The sequence below is a fragment of the Nycticebus coucang genome, chromosome 3 (genome assembly GCF_027406575.1).
Source record: "Nycticebus coucang isolate mNycCou1 chromosome 3, mNycCou1.pri, whole genome shotgun sequence".
Classification (NCBI taxonomy): Eukaryota; Metazoa; Chordata; class Mammalia; order Primates; family Lorisidae; genus Nycticebus; species Nycticebus coucang.
The window spans coordinates 60,299,695-60,319,626 of record NC_069782.1 but is presented as its reverse complement, the minus strand read 5'-3'; the positions used below and the strand labels follow the sequence as shown (position 1 = coordinate 60,319,626).

General features: G+C 48.1%; 1 protein-coding gene across 4 annotated transcripts in view; it reads right to left on the bottom strand.

The window, feature by feature from the left end:
- Positions 1 to 19,932, bottom strand: part of INSR (insulin receptor) — a 241,243-nt gene that overhangs the window by 96,471 nt on the left and 124,840 nt on the right. The window lies entirely within an intron of this gene.

Here is a 19,932-nt window from a genome sequence, read left to right as displayed (position 1 = left end):
GGCAAAACCTAAGGACAGAGAACAGATCAGAGGTTGCCAAGAGCTGGAAGGAGAAGAAGGGTGTTGTTACCACCAAGAGACAAGGAAAAATGGCGGGGCAGGGGGTCTCTCTTTCTCTTTTTTCCTTCTGCTTGGGCCTCACTCTGTTGCCCAGGCTGGTGTTCGGTGACCATTCACAGGCAGGATCATACCTCACTGCAGTCTCAAACGCCTGGGCTCAAGTGGTCCTCTTGCCTCAGACTCCCAAGTAACTGCGACTACAGGTTCACACCACCACACCCAGCTCTGTTCTATATCTTTTTTTTTTTTTGTAGAGACAGAGTCTCACTGTACCGCCCTCAGGTAGAGTGCCGTGGCATCACACAGCTCACAGCAACCTCTAACTCTTGAGCTTACGCGATTCTCTTGCCTCAGCCTCCCGAGCAGCTGGGACTACAGGCGCCTGCCACAACGCCCGGCTATTTTTTTGTTGCAATTTGGCCGGGGCTGGGTTTGAACCCGCCACCCTCGGCATATGGGGCCGGCACTCTACTCACTGAGCCACAGGCGCCGCCCACTCTGTTCTATATCTTGATTGTGGTGGTGATTACATGACTATGTGTTTGTCAAAATCCAATGAACCATATTCTAAAAAGGAGACATTCTACTTAATGTAAATTATATTTTAATAAATTTTTTAAAAAAATATGAATGAATAAAAACAATCAGCTTGTAAGGCTGTGTAAGTAGTCAGGCTGGCATCTCACCCTGGAAAGCGAGTCTAGGGTCTGCCCAGAGCAAGTTTGAAGTACCTGAGGGCTTTGTTCTTCTTGCACAGGGAGATGGTCCCTTATGGTCACCTTCACCTGCCCTTCTGAGTGCTGGGGACAAATTGCACACTCCAGGAGAGGGTAGGGACTTTTAAACTTTTAAAATTAAGTTCACTGCACTTCAGTATCAACAGCACAGGGTAGAATGTCAGCCCTGAGGCCACTGGTGTGGCTCTGTCTTCAGCCTGGATCAGAGGCCAGCAAGCTCCAGCGCCCTGCCTGTTTTGTAAGTAAAGTTTTATCGGGACACAGCCATGCCATTCAATTGCTTCCTGTCTACAGTGCTTTTGTGCTACGGCAGCAGAGTGGACGAGTCACCGCAGAGACCCTAGGGCCCACAAAGCCAAAGTATTTACTATCTGAGCCTTTCAGGAAAAGTTTGCATGGGCTCTGGCATCACAGAGTTTAAAATCTCCCCTCTCCATCTGTGATCTGCAGGTGATTCAACTTCTCCACACCCCCAGGTCTTCCTGCCAGAACAGGGGGATGGCACCAACACTCAACGAGGTTATTGTAGGGTTTAAGTGAAATTAGGCATGTAAAGGACTCAGTCCTGTGCCTGGCACATAGTAAGTGCCTGATAAATATCCATTACTATCACTTGTCTGTATAATACCATTTAAGGAAGGCTGAGTCACAAGTCCAGGCTGAGCTGAGGGCGAGCGGACACTCCAAGCACATGTCCTCAATAAATAAGCAGAAGTGCCCATCACTTCTTTCAGCTGATAGCATGAAAGGGAAAGGAAAGAGGGCAGCAGTGCATGGGAAGGAAAGGGACTTTTGCTCACCATCTGGCTCTGTGTGGCACTTTGGGCTGCAGCCTGTTCTCAAGTCCTTGGCCTCCAATGACCTCCAGCTATCTTGGTCTTGTATCATACTAACTCCGATAGAGGCCTGACATTTGACATGTGTCTCCACCCCACATACCCATCTAGCTTCTCCATTGGATGGCGATTATGCCTACCTCTTGCTCTTTAGAGGGAGACTGCTAGTCCTTGGGAAGGGCCAGGCCGGAAGAAATCACGCTTCCCCTGGAGGAGGCTGTAGGTAAAAAGAAACCTCCAGGAACAAGGGGGCCAGCTGCCATGCAGAAAAGCAAACAGAGAGGTCAGTGCAAAATGATGCCTAAAATTCAAGGGGTTACCATGTACTGGGCACAATACCTAACATGTCACAACCATTAATTACTTCATTTAATTCTCACCCAAACCAAGGAATGCAAGTGTCTAGAGAAAGAAGCTCAGAAAAAAGACACAAGGGAGCCTTTGGGGCGGTGACCATTGTCAAGGACAAATTAAAGAGAATTAAACAGGTGTCCAGACTGGGGCAAAATTCTGCTGCTAGGGGAAGCCTGGGGTCACCCAGGCACATTGTGATGAGTTAGTCAACCCAGTGACCCAATTCTGGCCTCCAGATATTGGCTTCTGGGCAATTCTAAGAAGAGCCAAAGTCAGCACAGAATGTCTGCTTCTTTTTCTTTAAACTCCTATCAAAACCCAGTGAAAAAGTTCCCTTCCAACAGACTCTGGGTGCAAATCCTATCTCTGTGAAAATACTGTTAGGAAGACCATGTGCCTGGTAGACAGCACTTTCTCCGTAACTATATATAGTTGGTGCTTAAAAACTAGTGGCTTATGGATGTTCTCAGGTGCTTTAGAGTCCTTCATCTGCTATACTGTTACTCTGTTGAACATGTAGAATCCTCCCAACTTCCCTCCTCTGACCCACCAGAACAGACTGGAACACACACACACACACACACAAAGATAAAGTCTCACAACATGTGTAAACCAGTCAGTGCAAATCTCCATTTCAGTCTTTCTCCGGCAACCTCGAGTCCTGACACTGCACAGGGCTGTTTTCCACTTGGCTTTTCCTCTGCCAATAGTTTCACCAGAGCCCATACAGAGGCGTGCAGTGAAGTAAACATGAGATGGTCTGAAAACCCATTCATGGACAGCTGGAAGGTGTCGGTTGTTGGAGTGCAGCGAGGGGTGAGGCCTCGGATGTAAGGACAAGGAGCTTCCATGAAGCTGGGGAGACTTGCTGACGGCCCCACTCCAGGCACCTAAGCCACATCTCAACCAGAGGAACAAGAACACACAAAGAAAGACACTGTCCCAGCCAGAGCACGAGGGTCAGTCTGGGTGGTGCACAGGGTGAAGCAGCCGTTAGACCCGCCCATCCCGGGAAGCACACCGCAGTCAAACACAGCAAAGAGTGTTTTGATGGAGCTGGTGTCTGAAAGTAGAGCTGGTCCCATCCAAGCAGGAGCAGGTGGGCTTTTGCACAAGTAATCCACAGTCCTTTTCATAGCATCACGAGGCTATCGGGAAAATCCCAAACCCCATTAAATATATCCAGGTTCTGCTCATCTCTACACTGGCTGGCTGGCAAAGGCTTTCGGCCAAACTGCACTGGTTGGGGCAGGGAGCAGAGGAGTATCCCATCAAGGTATCAGAAGACGGGAGAGGGGAGGCTTTCCCCACATGCCAATGTGGCACTCAGGAGTTCCCTACGCACCCAGCACTGTTCCAATTATTAAGCATTTATTCCTCCTAACAACCCTAGGTGCTACTGTTATCCCCATTTTGAAGATGAGAAAACTGAGGCACAGAGAGGTTTAGTAACATGGCCTTGGTCACACTGCTAGACTGAGCCATGATGAGACATCATGAGATGATTCCTCAGGAGGAAAACATCAATGCCCCTGCCTGACACTTTCTGCAGATCAGCTGACCCGAGTGAACTTGAGTGGCGCCCTGCACCCCTCCAGCGGGATGCGCTGATCAGCTGCCCTGCCTGTCCCGCTCCTCACTACTGTGTCTTTACCTCCTAGCACAGCATCCAGGAGAGAAGCGAATCCACCTACATTCAGTGACAGCAACCAGACTTTTTGCTCCCCTGAGGGTGGGGATGTGGGTTTTGTCAGCACCACCGCAAAGCAAAGCCACTAATTCTACGCACACAAGGCTGCTGACTGCTCTTGGTTTCCATTCTGCTGTGGAAAGGAGCACAGAGTAACTAGCTGCAGAGACCATCTACCTGCCCTCCAACACCCTGATCCAGTGGCTCTCAAACGACAGTGACTCTGCTCCCTGGGAGACAGTGGGCAATGCTGTCACAACAGGAGCAGGAGGTGTTCCTGGCAAGCACCTAGTGGAGACCAGAGATGCCGTTCAACTCCCTGCAGTGCCAGGACAGCCCCGCCCCAAGTGTCTCTAGAAGAAACCCTGTCCCAGAATGGGAAGTTCCTCTTATCTCCTACATCAAAGACAACATCACAACATCCTTAACTTTGACACAAAATCAAGGGGAGTCCAGATGTGGTGGCTCACATCTGTAATCCCAGCACTCTGGGAGGCCAAAGCAAGAGGATCACTTGAGTTCAGGAGTTCAAGACCAGCCTGAGCAAGGGTGAGACCCCATCACTACTAAAAATAGAAAAACTAAACTAGCCAGGCATCATGGCAGGTGCCTGAGAGGCAGGAGGATGGCTGGAGCCCAGGAGTTTGAGGTTGCTGTGAGCTGTGACACCACAGCAGTCTACCCAGGGCAACAGAGTAAGACCCTGTCAAGGAAAAGAAAGCAAAGGACAGGAAAAAGGAAAGGACAACAAAGTTAAATGGAAAGTCTCATCTTTCAAACAGCTGGCTATAACACACACACACACAGGTCCGGAAGAGGAGGTAAATCCTGGACACAGCCCGGTTTTATCTCTGTACATTTGCACTCCAAACAGGTTTCCAAACTGCGAAAATGGTGATAAAATCCTTTATTGCTGATGTGAGGACTGCCCCCCACCCCCACTCCGATTCTGCTACTCTTAAGCAACATTTCGGCAACTCCACTTGGACACTTGAAATATGTGCCAGGGGAGACTGATTACACTAATTTCCTTTAGTAAACAGTTCAAATTTTACCTTGGAAGCCAATGAAACAAGGAGAGCTAGCCGCAGGCCGTGTGGAGTCCTTGCCTCTTGACATGAAGCCCCAGACATTCTGTGAGTTTTGCTCTCAGGGTGGCAAACACAAATGTTTCTCGAATGCCTTGAGTTTTGTAGCAGATACATCTTTCATTTATGCTCAGTAGGGTCAGTGTGGAAAATGAATGAATTCACTCTTTGCTGCCAGACTGCCCCTCTAGGACATTTGCATTCTTACCTAAATATCACTTGCATGTTTTCAAAAGCATGTTAAGGGTTTTGTATGGACTCTAGCCAGCTCAGAACTACTAATGTGGGTCTTGCCTTTCACCAAGAGGGCCAGCAGATTGCACATCCTCTTGCAAGTTACAAAACAATTTCTCCATCAAGCCACACAGGGTTACCAACTGGAAAAGCAGCCTACCCAGAAGAAAAACACAGCAGCAGTACAAATTGTTTCATTTTTGTTTTTCCTGAAAACCAACATATATCACCACACCAATCATTAACATTGTATCCTTTAAAAGATGGTGGCTTTTTTTTTCCTTCTTCTTCTTCTGTTTCTTTTTTTTTTTTTTTTTTTTTGTAGAGACAGAGTTTCACTTTATCGCCCTCGGTAGAGTGCTGTGGCATCACACAGCTCACAGCAACCTCCAACTCCTGGGCTTAGGAGATTCTCCTGCCTCAGCCTCCCGAGTAGCTGGGACTACAGGCGCCCGCCACAACACCCGGCTCTTCTGTTTCTTAACATACCAGAAACAAGGTAACCTGACACTGGTACCTTCACGCTAAGGTCATATTTTGACACATAAAATGGGTGGCATTACCCAGAGAAACCACTGGACAAACCTTAACCAGACTGTCCCAAACATGGGGACCCTCTTAGGGCCCAAGAAACAGCCCCAGGGGCCCCAATGGGTCCCACTTTTCTCTGACCACCATTGTGCAACAGCAAAGAGCCTTGTCATAATAAACCTCACCATTTGGCAGGAGGTGACAAAACAACACTTCACTCTCCTCTGACATTCGGTTGGGGGTTTAAAGGCTTATTTTAACAGCTTAACAGATTAACAAAATCAATCTGTTGTCCTTACAAATGGACAAATATCATTTATATCTCTTGGAATGTATGAGGCAATCAAGAGTCTGTGATCACCCCATTTACTAAGTGAGCCTGAACAGGAAAGGAGCATTAACAATTATATAATTATCCTCTGCAGTGAAACAACTGAGGCATTCCACTCAAATCAGTGAGTCTGGGCTGACCCATTCAACTCTGTCATTCAACACTGTAACAAGGTTAACAGAAATAACTGGCATAATTCTTGGCAAAGGGCTATTGTTATCTGCAGATGTGGTGATTATAGAGTTGAGAAATTGAAAGAAATTCACTGTATGCCTTTTAGAACTACTAAATATTTCATAAGGTAGCCACGATTAAAGAAAGCATAATCCCTGTCCCCTACTCTGGAAAATAACTACTTATAATGTTTTTGAAAAATTTTTTACACTAGATAGATACATGGAAAGATGGATAGATGGATATATGAGTGGGTGGATGAGTGGATGGGTGGATGGATGGGCATTTTGGTACATGAGTGGTTGTAAGGGACAGAGGAATGGGTGGGTGGGTGGTTGGCAGATGGTTGGGTGGGAGAAGGATAGATGGGAGGATGGAAGGATGGGTGGATGGGTGGATATGTGGATAGGTGAATGTATAGATGGATAGATGGGTAAATGAATGAATAAATGGATGGGTAGGTGGTGGCTGGGTAGATGAGTGAATAGGTGGATGGATGGATAAGTGGATGAATGGATGGATGGAGGGGTAGATAGGTGGAGGGAGGGAGTGATGGAGGGATGGATAAGTGAGTGAGTGGGAGGATGGGTAGGTGGATGGGTGAGTGGATGGATGAACATATAGGTGGATAGATAGATGGGTAAGTGGATGAGCAGACAGATGGGTAGGTGGGTGGATTGGTGGGAAAATGAATGGGTGGGTGGATAGATGGATGGATGAGTGGATGAATAAGTGGATGTACAGATAAGTACATAGGAAAATGTATAGGTGGATAGTCAGATGGGTAAGTGGGTGAGTAGAAAGATGGTAGGTGGGTAACGAGAAGATGAGTAGATGAGTGGGTGGATGTAAGGATAGATGGATGGAAGGATGGATGGACGGATGGATGGATGGATGGACGGACGGAAGGATGGATGGATGGATTGATGGACAGACAGACGGACAGATGGATGGATGATGGGTGGGTGGATGGATGGATGGATGGACGCACGGATGGAAGGATGGATGGACAGAAGAATGGACGGATGGAAGGATGGATGGATGGATGGACGGACGGACAGATAGAAGGATGGATGGACGGGCGGATGGATGGAAGGATGGATGGATGGATGGATGGACGGATGGATGGATGAATGGACAGACAGATGGATGGAAGGATGGATGGTGGGTGGATGGATGGATGGATGGAAGGATGGATAAGCAAAGAGCAAGAGAGAGAGGGAGGGATAGACAGAAAAACAGCCAACCTAAGAACAATGCTTACAAGAAATAGAAACTGTATCTGAAAGAAACCAGAAAACATTTCTAAGAAGATGAAAGAACCCTTGCGAAAATGAAAAGGAACCCATGACATAGGATGGTACAAGTAAACACTGTCAACATGTTACTTCTCTCCAAATCAGTTTATAGACTTAACATCCCACTATAAAACCACCAAGAGCCTCTGGGTAATTTTTTTTCTGCTGCTTTTTCTTTTCTTTTTTTCTTTCTTTTTTGAGACAGAGCCTCAAGCTGTCGCCCTGGGTTGAGTGCCGTGACATTACAGCTCACAGCAACCTCCAACTCCTGGACTCACATGATTCTCCTGCCTCCACCTCCCAAGTAGCTGGGATTACAGGCGCCCACCACAATGTCCGACTATTTTTTGGTTGTAGCCGTCTTTGTTGTTTGGTGGGCCCAGGTCGGATTTGAACCCACCAGCTCGGGTGTATGTGACTGGCGCCCTAACCACCTGAGCCACAGGCGCCGAGCCAATTTCTTCTGCTTTTTCTTTCTTGGAACTTGGCTACATTTTCTAAATTTTTGGAAGAATAAACAAAGCTAGGGTGCTTTCAAAAAATGGAAAGGAAGAATTACTCTATCTAGAAGATAACTTTTACAATCATTTTACACTCATTTTAATTGAGGAAAACAAGAAATGAGAAGGTTGATGATTTAGAATAAATGGCTGTACAATCAGACCCTGCTAGATAAGAATAAAAATAAAAAAGGAAATATGACCCACCGCCGCTCAAGTGGGCCTTTCAACCCACGATGACACATAAGCTGAGTACATCACAGTCACATCTCTGCCCTGAGCAAAGGCACAGCAAATGCCTTTGTCATAAAACTATCAACAACAGAAATACAGAAGGATATTTCCTATACATAGGATGAGAAAGAACTTTCCAGAACAGAAGCAATGATGAAGTCATTGGAAATTGGAAGTCTGACAAGAGCACAGGTCCAAATGGAGAAGATTTAAGAGACATGAGTGTCGGGCGGCATCTGTGGCTCAAAGGGGTAGGGCGCCGGTCCCATATGCCAGAGGTGGTGGGTTCAAACCCAGCCCTGGCCAAAAACCACAAATAAATAAAGATAATAAAAAGCAAAAAAAAAAAAAAAATGAATAAGAATGGCTATGTTCTTAAAAAAAAGAGACATGAGTGTCAACTCTGACTGTTCATCACGCAGGCCCTGTGGGGACTTTCCCTCACTTCTCAGAGACCAGCCCTGTATTCACCTGCTAAGGCGGCAGTAACAAAGCTCCTCAGATTGGAGGGCAATTCCTGAAGCCCAGAAAGAAGAACGAGATCAAGGTGCCGGCAGGGTTGATTCCTTTCAAGGACTGTGAGGAAGAATCTGTTCCAAGCCTTTGTCCCAGGTTTGTAAATGGCCATTTTCTCTCTGTCTCTTCACCTTGCCTTCCTTCCTCTGAGTCTGTGACTGGGTCCAATTTCCCTTTTGTGTAAAGACACCTGTCATATTGGATTAAAACTCACCCTGATGACTTCATTTTAACTTGATCACCTCAGCAAAGATCCCGTCTCCAAATGCAGTCGCATTCTGGGGTCCTGGGAGTTAGGATACTTCAAGGTATCTTTTAATGGGGGGGTAGGAAATCCAAGCCATAAAAGAGCTCAACCTCCAGGGCCACTGTCGGGAGGGTCCTGGCATGCGGCAGCCATCTCTTCCCAATCTCGGCTAGTCCGTGGGTGATTGAGCACTTGTTCCACCTCTCTCCCCCACACCTTCCTGCCCGACAGCCCCTAGCCGCACCCCGGGCAGACATAACAGAGCCCACTTCTTTCACCCAACAGACCCACACTCCACAAGCCTTCATCCACTGACTGTCACTGCCACCTGCCACGCTACAGACACTGAGTGGTGCTAAGCACACAAAGCATGAAGAGGCTGCACAGCCCTGCAAGAGGGACCCGGCGCTTCCAAGGCTTCCTAGGGCTTCACAAAACACTGGAATGAGACTCCACCATCTTCGTGTAGCCTATAGTTTCTTTCTTTCTTTTTTTCTTTATTTCTTTTTTTAATTTTTATTTTTTTGATTGTGGTAAAATACAAGGTATCCATTAAGTTTGAGTGCAATTTATATATTAAACTATTTTAAATTGCACACGAACTTATGTCCACACTGTATATATATCCCACAAAATTCATCATCTTAATCACTTTGGGGTGCACAGCTCAGCGACATTAAGTACACTCACAGTGCTATGTAACCATCACCACCCTCCATCTCCATAACTTTCTGATCTTCCCAAACTAGAACTCTGTCCCCATAAGGCATGAAGTCTTCCCCCCCTCCCCACCCAGCCTCTGGCACCCACCTTCTACTTCCTGTCTCTGTGGACCTGGCAACCTGGGGACCTCTTGTGAGTGAGTCACACGCTGTGCGTTCTTTTGTGTTCTGGCATCTTGCAGTGAGCATGATGTCCCCAAGCTCATCATGTTATACGTGTCAGAATCTCCTTCCTTTTTGAGGTTGAATCATATTCCCGTGAGTGGCTGGACCACATTCTATTTATTCATCTCTCAGAAACTCTCAAGTTGTTTTGTCTCTTGGCTATTGTGAGTAGTCCTGCTATGGACATGGGTGTGCAAATACCTCTTTAAGAGCAGATTTCAGTTCTTTTGTATATACGCCCAGCAGTGGAAGTGCTAAATCAGAGGGTAATTCTATATTTAACTTCTGGAGGAGCCTCCACACTGTTTTCTATGGCAGCTGTACCACGTTACATTCCATTCCTCCCCAGCCTTGTCAACATTTGTGATTTTCTGTTTTTCTTATAACAGCTATCCCACTGGGTATGAAGTGGTATCTCATTGGCCTACAGCTTGTTGTCCTGCTCTGTCACCCAGCCTGGAGGGCAGGGGTGTCATCAGAGCTCACTGCCCCCTCAAACTCCCAGGCTCGTGTGATCCTCCTGCCTCAGCCTCCCGAGTAGCTAAGACTACAGGCAAGCACCACCTCATCAGAGCTCACTTCAGCCTCAAACTCCTGGGCTCGTGTGATCCTCTTGTCTCAGCCTCCCGAGTAGCTGAGACGACTACAGGCAGGCACCACTTCCCCTGAGTAATGTTTGTGTGTTTGTTTGTAGAGACAAGGTCTCACTACATTGCTAGGCTAGTCTCAAACTCCTGCCCTCGAGTAATCCTTATGCCTTGGCCTCTCTAAGTGCTGGGATTACACACAGGTGCTACCACAGCCAGCCCTGGCCTACAGCTTGTTATTGGCATCCATCCTTTCTCTCCTAAAGGGCAGGAGGATTTATCCACGCTGTTCTCGGCCACATCTTTGGAGCCTAGAATAGTACCAGGTCTTAGCTGGTGAGTATGCTGCACACACCAGTGAACAAGCAGGGCGGGTAGAGAAGACGAATTGGAAGTGCATCTAAGGAGTTAACGGGATAGGACTGGCTGGCTGATCGGATTGGAGGAGGAGGAGAGAAATGTTTCTAGCTCTAAGCTATGAGCTCACAGCAAGGGCTGCAGCCCACGGTGGTATAGTCCTGACTTCTCTCAGCCTCGGCTCCTTCCTCCATAAATCGAGAATCACCTCATTTGGACACGACAAATGTCAGTTCAGGGCCCCCCCCAGAAGAGATTAAATCAGATCTTGGCTATCACAGTGAGACCCGCCAGCAAACACAAGAACCTCAGAGGTCTATGCAGAAGAGAAGCTATCTAGGGAATGTGTTTCCAGCAAAACCAGTCCCAAAGAAGCAGGTGTCCATACCCAGAGCCACGGTGTTTAAAAACCTCCAGCCTCCTAGCCTGGCTTGAGCACAGGAAAACCTACTCCTTTAGCCAGAGCCAGGACTTATAAGCCACACCAGCCCACTGAATTCCAGAAACTTAGACTTGCCCACGTACTCGGGACAGCCTGCCCTGCTGAGGAAACTGCAAAGAAGGGACTCTCCGTGGAATGTCTGGCAGCTCAGCATTGGGGGAATAGCTCCTGATCCTGGACTCACGTCTGAGAATATTGCTTCTGTTCAGTTCGTGCTGTCCCCAAAAATTCACAGTCACTGGGTGTCAAGGCTGTATATCCGCCATCCAACCCTCAAATTCTCACTTTTGGAAACCAGATTGCTCATGGCAGTAAATCTCATCTACCACAGCTGCCAACATCCTTTCCCGCTTTTCTTTTTTTTTTTTTTTTTTTGTAGAGACAGAGTCTCACTTTACTGCCCTCGGTAGAGTGCCATGGCGTCACACGGCTCACAGCAACCTCCAGCTCTTGGGCTTATTTGATTCTCTTGCCTCAGCCTCCCGAGCAGCTGGGACTACAGGCACCCGCCACAATGCCCGGCTATTTTTTTGTTGTTGCAGTTTGGCCGGGGCTGAGCTTGAACCCACCACCCTCGGCATATGGGGCGGCGGTCTACTCACTGAGCCACAGGCGCCGCCCCCTTTCCCGCTTTTCAAACAATGCTTTTCTTAAGCTGCGTCCTGTCAGTCATGTGCCTTTAGTTTTTGCATGAACAGTGTGAGAAGCCTAGAATGACAGAACCCCTTCTTTCCTCATTTTATTGTCTACTCTCCTGAACAGCAACCAATCACAGCAATGGTAATGGCAGTGACACAGCCTGCCCTGGGGCAGTGGGGATTCACTGAAGTGGGGTGAACTACCCGACAGGAGGCCAGTTCCAGGCCTTGTCTTCAGTGCCGGCTACACAAGTGCATGTGTTTGTATACGTTCATGGAACAGCAGATGTAAGGTGACCTGTGCATTTTATTGACTGTTAAGTATCTTAGTTGATAGACTTAGCAAAATGAGCAAAAGCAACAAGATCACAACCACGACCAGAGCAGAGAACCACAATACACCAGCAGCGACAGAAGCCAGGGGACTAACAGCCTACAGTGACAATAGCCAGGGGACCGACAGCCTACAGTGACAGCAGCCAGGAGACTGACAGCCTGCAGGGACAGCAGCCAGGAGACTGACAGCCTGCAGGGACAGCAGTGAGGTGACTGACAGCCTACAGTGACAGCAGCCAGGTGACTGACAGCCCGCAGTGACAGCAGTTGAGATGACTGACAGCTTGCAGGGACAGCAGCCAGGAGACTGACAGCCTGCAGGGACAGCAGTGAGGTGACTGACAGCCTACAGTGACAGCAGCCAGGTGACTGACAGCCCGCAGTGACAGCAGTGAGGTGACTGACAGCTTGCAGGGACAGCAGCCAGGAGACTGACAGCCTGCAGGGACAGCAGTGAGGTGACTGACAGCCTACAGTGACAGCAGCCAGGTGACTGACAGCCCGCAGTGACAGCAGTTGAGATGACTGACAGCTTGCAGGGACAGCAGCCAGGAGACTGACAGCCTGCAGGGACAGCAGTGAGGTGTCTGACAGCCTACAGTGACAGCAGCCAGGTGACTGACAGCCCGCAGTGACAGCAGTGAGGTGACTGACAGCTTGCAGGGACAGCAGCCAGGAGACTGACAGCCTGCAGGGACAGCAGTGAGGTGACTGACAACCTACATTGACAGCAGCCAGGTGTCTGACAGCCTACAGTGACAGCAGCCAGGAGACTGATAGCCTGCAGGGTCAGCAGTGAGGTGACTGACAGCCTACAGTGACAGCAACCAGGAGACTGACAGCCTGCAGGGACAGCAGTGAGGTGACTAACAGCCCACAGCAGTGAAGTGACTGACGGCCTACAGTGACAGCAGTCAGGTGACTGACAGCCTGCAGAGACAGCAGCCAGGAGACTGACAGCCTGCAGGGACAGCAGTGAGGTGACTGACAGCCTACAGTGACAGCAGCCAGGTGACTGACAGCCCGCATTGACAGCAGTGAGGTGACTGACAGCTTGCAGGGACAGCAGCCAGCCTGCAGGGACAGCAGTGAGGTGACTAACAGCCTGCAGTGACAGCAGTGAGGTGACTGACGGCCTATAGTGACAGCAGTCAGGTGACTGACAGCCTGCAAGGACAGTAACCAGGTGACTGACAGCCAGCAGTGACAGCACTGAGGTGACTGACGGCCTACAATGACAGCTGCCAGGTGACTGACTGCCTACAGTGACAGCAGCTGGGTGACTGATTGCCCACAGTGACAGCAATGAGGTGACTAAAGGCCCACAGTGACAGCAGTGAGGTGACTGAGACCTACAGTGACAGCAGCCAGGTGACTGACGACCCACAGTGACAGCAGTGAGGTGGCTGATGGTCGACAGTGACAGCAGTGAGGTGACTGACAGACTGCAGGGACAGCAGCCAGGTGACTGACAGCCCACAGTGACAACAGCCAGGTGACTGGTGGCCCACAGTGACAGCAGTGAGGTGACTGATGGCCTACAGTGACAGCAGTGAGGTGACTGATGGCCCACAGTGACAGCAGCGACATGACTGATAGCCCAAGGGACAGCAGTGAGGCGACCGAAGGTCCACAGTGACAGCAGCCAGGTGACTGACAGCCTACAATGACAGCAGTGAGGTGACTGACGGCCAACAGTGACAGCAGTGAAGTGACCGACCGCCCTCAGTGAAAGCAGTGAGGTGACTGATGGCCTACAGTGACAGCAGTGAGGTGACTGATGGCCTACAGTGACAGCAGAGAGGTGACCTGATGACCCACAGTGACAGCAGTGAGTTGACTGACTGCCCACAGTGACAGCAGCCAGGTAACTGATGGCCTACAGTGACAGCAGTGAGGTGACTGACTGCCCACAGCGAGAATGAGGTGACTGATGGCCTGCACTGACAGCAGTGAGGTGACTGACGGCCTACAGTGACAGCAGTGAAGTGACTGCCCACAGTGACAGCAGCCAGGTGACTGATGTCCTATAGTGACAGCAGCCAGGTGACTGTCTGCCCACAGTGACAGCAGTGAGGTGACTGATGGTCTGCAATGACAGCAGAGAGGTGACCTGACGGCCCACAGTGACAGCAGTGAGGTGACTGACTGCCCACAGTGACAGCAGCCAGGTAACTGATGGCCTACAGTGACAGCAGCCAAGTGACTGACTGCCCACAGTGACAGAGTGAGGTGACTGATGGCCTGCAGTGACAGTAGTGAGGTGACTGACGGCCTACGGTGACAGCAGCCAGGTGACTGAGGGCCCACAGTGACAGCAGTGAGGTGACTGACTGCCCACAGTCACAGCAGAGAGGTGACTGAGGGCCCACAGTGACAGCAGCCAGGTGACTGATGGCCCACAGTGACAGCAGCGAGGTGACTGAGGGCCCACAGTGACAGCAGTGAGGTGACTGATGGCCCACAGTGACAGCAGTGAGGTGACTGATGGCCAACAGTGACAGCAGTGAGGTGACTGATGACCCACAGTGACAGCAGTGAGGTGACTGATGGCCAACAGTGACAGCAATGAGGTGACTGAGGGCCCACAGTGACAGCAGCCAAGTAACTGCCCACAGTGACAGCAGTGAGGTAACTGACAGCCTACAGTGACAGTAGTGAGGTGACTAATGGCCTACAGTGACAGCAGCCAAGTGACTGACTGCCCACAGTGACGAGTGAGGTGACTGATGGCCTGCAGTGATAGTAGTGAGGTGACTGACGGCCTACAGTGACAGCAGAGAGGTGACTGATGGCCTACAGTGACAGCAGTGAGGTGACTGCCCACAGTGAGAGTGAGGTGACTGATGGCCTGCAGTGATAGCAGTGAGGTGACTGATGGCTTACAGTGACAGCAGTGAAGTGACTGCCCACAGTGACAGCAGCCAGGTGACTGTCTGCCTGCAGTGACAGCAGTGAGGTGACTGATGGCCTGCAGTGACAGCAGACAGGTGACCTGATGACCCACAGTGACAGCAGTGAGGTGACTGCCCACAGTGACAGCAGCCAGGTAACTGATGGCCTACAGTGACAGCAGCCAAGTGACTGACTGCCCACAGTGACAGAGTGAGGTGACTGATGGCCTGCAGTGACAGTAGTGAGGTGACTGACGGCCTACGGTGACAGTAGCCAGGTGACTGAGGGCCCACAGTGACAGCAGCCAGGTGACTGAGGGCCCACAGTGACAGCAGCCAGGTGACTGATGGCCTACTGTTCCTGAAGTGCTTTCTTTCACCCTCACAAGTTTATGAAACACATAATCTCAATTTTTATTTTACAAATGAGGGAACTCAGGGGTCTCATATGATTCTAGTAACTTGCCCAGGGCCTCAAAGTCAGTAAGGGGCAACGCCTGGCTACTAACCATAGTACTTCAGTGTGTACCCCAGCATGTAAGAAGATAAGGAAATAAAACCCAGCTGCAGCTTCCAGAAACTTCCACAAGCAAGCCCTATGGAAGCAGGCACACACTGAAGCTGACCACTGAACACCCTGCCCCATGGCACACCCCACGTCTCACACCAAGGGCATCCAGTTCCCGCAACTGAGCAGCTCAGGAAAAGTAGCATGTTTTGTTTCTCCTCCCAGCTATTAAAAAATCTCTTTATTCTGGTCCTTAACAAAGTTCTTTAGTAAGACAAAGCTACCAAACATAAATTTGAACATGTTTGTTCCCTTGTTTGAGACTGCTTCTCACTGTGTCGCCTGGAGAGAGTGCAGTGGCACGATCAATGCTCACGGCAACCTCAAACTCCTGGGCTCAAGCAATCCTGCCTCACCCTCCCAAGGAGCTGAGACTTCAGGGGCCTGCCACCACACCCAGCTAATTTTCTATTTTTTGTAGAGACAGAGTCTTGCTCTTGCTCAGGCTGATCTTGAATTCCTAACCTCAAGTGATCTTCCTGCCTCAGCCTCCCAGAGTGCTGGGCTTACAGGTGTGAGCCACTGTACCCAGCCTAGTGTGTGTTATGTCTTGCTCCTAACAAAATGAATATGGGCAACTGCTTTTGTTTTTGTTTTTTAACATAATTTAAGTTTGACTGCTTTCTTCTTCATACTCCTTATGCTGAGCTGTAATTTCCTGGCTCTAAAAGAGTGCTTACTACATACTAAATGCTTTATGTGCAATATTTCACTGAAGGCTTACAATAACTCCACGAGGAGGTTCAGATTATACTTTACCTTTCCCAAATGGGAAACCAGAGGCCCAAAATGGATAACACCTTGCTCTGGGTTGTTACCAAGATTCAAACTCATTTCTGTCCTTAACCACCATGAAAAAGGGCTTCCACAAACATGGTTGCTGAGCTGTTTTGTTTTTAAGCCATACTTTTCATAATTTGATGTTGTTGAACACAAACATATTGATGGAAATTATTATAAACCACCTTTAAAAATATAGCCTTGGCCAGGCATAGTGTCTCACACCTGTAATCCTAGCACTCTGGGAGTCCAAAGTGGGAGGATCACTTGAGACCAGGAGTGTGAGACCAGCCTGAGCAAAAGCAAGACCCCGTCCCTACTAAAAATTGAAAAATTAGCCAGGCGTCAACAGCGGGCACTTACAGTCCCAGCTACTCAGGAGTCTGAGGCAGGAGGATCACTTGAACCCAGGAGTCTGAGGTTCTTGTGAGCCAGGCTGACACTACTGCACTCCAGCTAGGGTGACAGACTGAGACCCCATTTCAAAAACAATAACAATAATAACAGCCTTGTATTCTTTCCAGCTCCTGTATGTATCAGAGCTCACCACAGGGTATCCCAAAGGTCACTCATAAAGGCTCCACACACAGGGAAAGTGGCAAGTTGTAGCTAAATGTACCTTAATCGAAGAAACGTTCATTGCAAAATTTTACAAAATGTTTACAAAATATTCTCTACCTGTTGGTCACCACTTTGTCAAATTTTGCCGTGATTACTTTGTCAAAAAAGGTACATTTAGCTCCAATCTCCTGTTTTTTCCTATGGATGGTGACTTCACAGGTGAGCTTTGGAACACCCCGTGCTTTCCATCTTTTCTCCGGATTTCCAGGACCAAGCAGAATGTATCCTTCTAACATCCAGCACACACTCTGTGTCTGAAATGTGGTATGAAGTCCTGTCAGTGTGAGACACACAAAACAAAACACTACAGTAAAAACACAGCTGGTGGGGGAGTGACGTTTTGTGCCTGTGAGGTGAGCAGACGGCTGTTGATGCATTCGGAATGTATGCAGCCCTGTGCCTAGGGCAGCATTTAGTTGTTAAAAATAGGGTCCTGGTGGTCGTTAAAAAAAAAAAAAGCAGTTACCTTCTGGAACAGAAGGGACTTATGATCAGAAAGGACACGAAGGGAACCTTCTAGGAGCTGGGACTGTCAGCTACTCAAGCAGAGTCGGATTCCCTTTGTCACCCTTTGCTGAACCACACCACCCCGATGTCTGTGTACCTCTGTGTGCTCCGCAGTACTGCTGCTCTTCTTACTTGTGGGTTCTGGGCCTGCAGAAATACTTGTGGAAAAAAAACAATAAAAAATAATACAACTATTTTAAAAAATACAAATGAAAAATGCAGTACAACTGTTTACACAGTATGTACACTGTTGTTATTATAAGTGATCTAGAGATGACGAGCAGCATGAGGGAGGATGTGCGCAGGTCACATGCACATTTTGAATGAGGGACCTGACTATCTATGTATTTTAGTATCCATGAAGGGGATTGATCCTGGATCCAATCCCCTGAGGATACTGAGGCACAAATACATGCAGGGAAAAATTTAAAAAAGGAAATTAACGTTTCACCAGAAGGATGAGATTTCAAAACACTTTTGTTTCTTCAAATCCTGAAAACAAGTGTTGTTTTTTAAAATCCCTTTTTATGGTGGGATTACACCAGAAGTGCATCTTAAAGGGTATATGTGAAACTTGGTAAACGGTCTGTGAAGCTAGTGAATGATGCCCCATGAATATATCAATATACACAGCTATGATTTAATAAAAATAAATAAATAAATAAAATCCCTTTTTAAAAACGTTTCTGGAAACAGATTTTTCACATGTGGTCATGAGAGCCAGTATTCAGTCACCACTTTCTATCAGTCCACCCTAACCACCGCCTCAGCACCACTTGCTGAACTTTGAACTTGGCCAACAGTCTTAAAAACAAGGCAAGGTTCACCCGCCACTGTACCTTTCACGAACCCTGTGAAGGCCTTTAGACCACTAGGCTCCCTCCTCTCCAAATATAGCTGAGAACTTCTTAAATTCTGACTTCTGTGTTTAAAGACGAAAAACTACCTAAAATTATTGCTATAAAATCTCTCACAGGAAAGGCAATTTCTAGCACTCTGGAGAATAAAATTCTGCAAATGTCCATGTGTCTGGGGCTAGATTCTTATAGAAGATGTTCAGAGCCACAGCTTGGAGCTAATTAAATTAATAACAGCACCCTGGGAAAAGCAGACTGCTCTTCAAAAGATGCCATTAAGAAAGTGGACAAAATATTCACAATACTTCTGACAATATTCTTGATTCCGAATGTTATCAGTAATGAGACAAATAACCCGCCCACATTTTTTTTTTTTTTTTGAGACAGTCTCACTTTATTGCCCTTGGTAGAGTGCTGTGGCATCACAGCTCACAGCAACCTCCAACTCCTGGGCTTAGGCAATTCCCTTGCCTCAGCCTCCTGAGCAGCTGGGACTACAGGTGCCCGCCACCACACCCGGCTATTTTTCTGTTGCATTTGTCATTGCTCAGCTGGCCTAGGCCAGGTTCAAAACCGCCACCCTTGTTATATGTGGCCGGCGCCATAACCACTGTGCTACGGGTGCCAAGCCCCGACCCACGTTTTTGAAATGGGCAAAAGATTTGAATATCCACAAAACATATACCAGTCAACAACACACCTGTGGCAAGATGCGCATTTCTCTCTAAGACATCACAGAAATGCAAATTAGAGCCACAGTGAGACACAGCATCACACTCACTGGAGCAGCTGATGTTGAACAGAGGAATGACAGCACAGGCCTTGCAGAGGATGCAGGCCCTGCACACTTGGATGTTGGAGGTGGAAACGCGACATGGCCCACCCTTCAGGGAATAGTCTGACAGTTTCCTATACACACTTCTGCACAAATCCATCCATTCTACACCTAAGTCTGGACCCAAGAGATCTGACGGCATTTATCCACCCACAGACTCATAAAAAAATGTACATAAAAAGTTTTTGTGCAATAGCCAAAAACTGGACACAATTCAAATATCCCTCAACAGGTAAAATGGAAAAATGAAATGTTGTCTCTCCCCACAGTGGAATGCCACCCAGTAATAAAAAAGGGATAAGCAATTGATAAAGTCAATGGCATAACTGAATCTCAAAACATCACGATGAACAAACAAAGCCAGACACACAAGAGGATCCAGGCAACCTTGAACTTGGGTGTGAATGATTAGGTCCACATACAGGCGGGGTTTTCAATAGGAGTTAACCGTTGCACCTGCCCCTCTCCTCTGCCACCCCTGAGACAACAAGACCAGCCCCTCCTCTCCTTCCTCCTGCTCAGTCTACTCCACGAGAAGATGGCATGATGAAGACCTTTATGAAAATCTACTTGCACTTAATGCACAGTAAACAGATTTGCTCTTCATTATGATATTCTTAATTAATAACCCTTTCTCTTGCTTACTTTCCTGTAAGAACACAGAGCATAATATATAAAACACAGAATAAACTATGTGTCTATCAACTGGTTTTGTTATCAGTAAGTCCGCTGGTCAACAGTAGGCTATCAGTAGTTACGTCTGGGGGGAGTCAAAAGTTATACTCAGATTTTC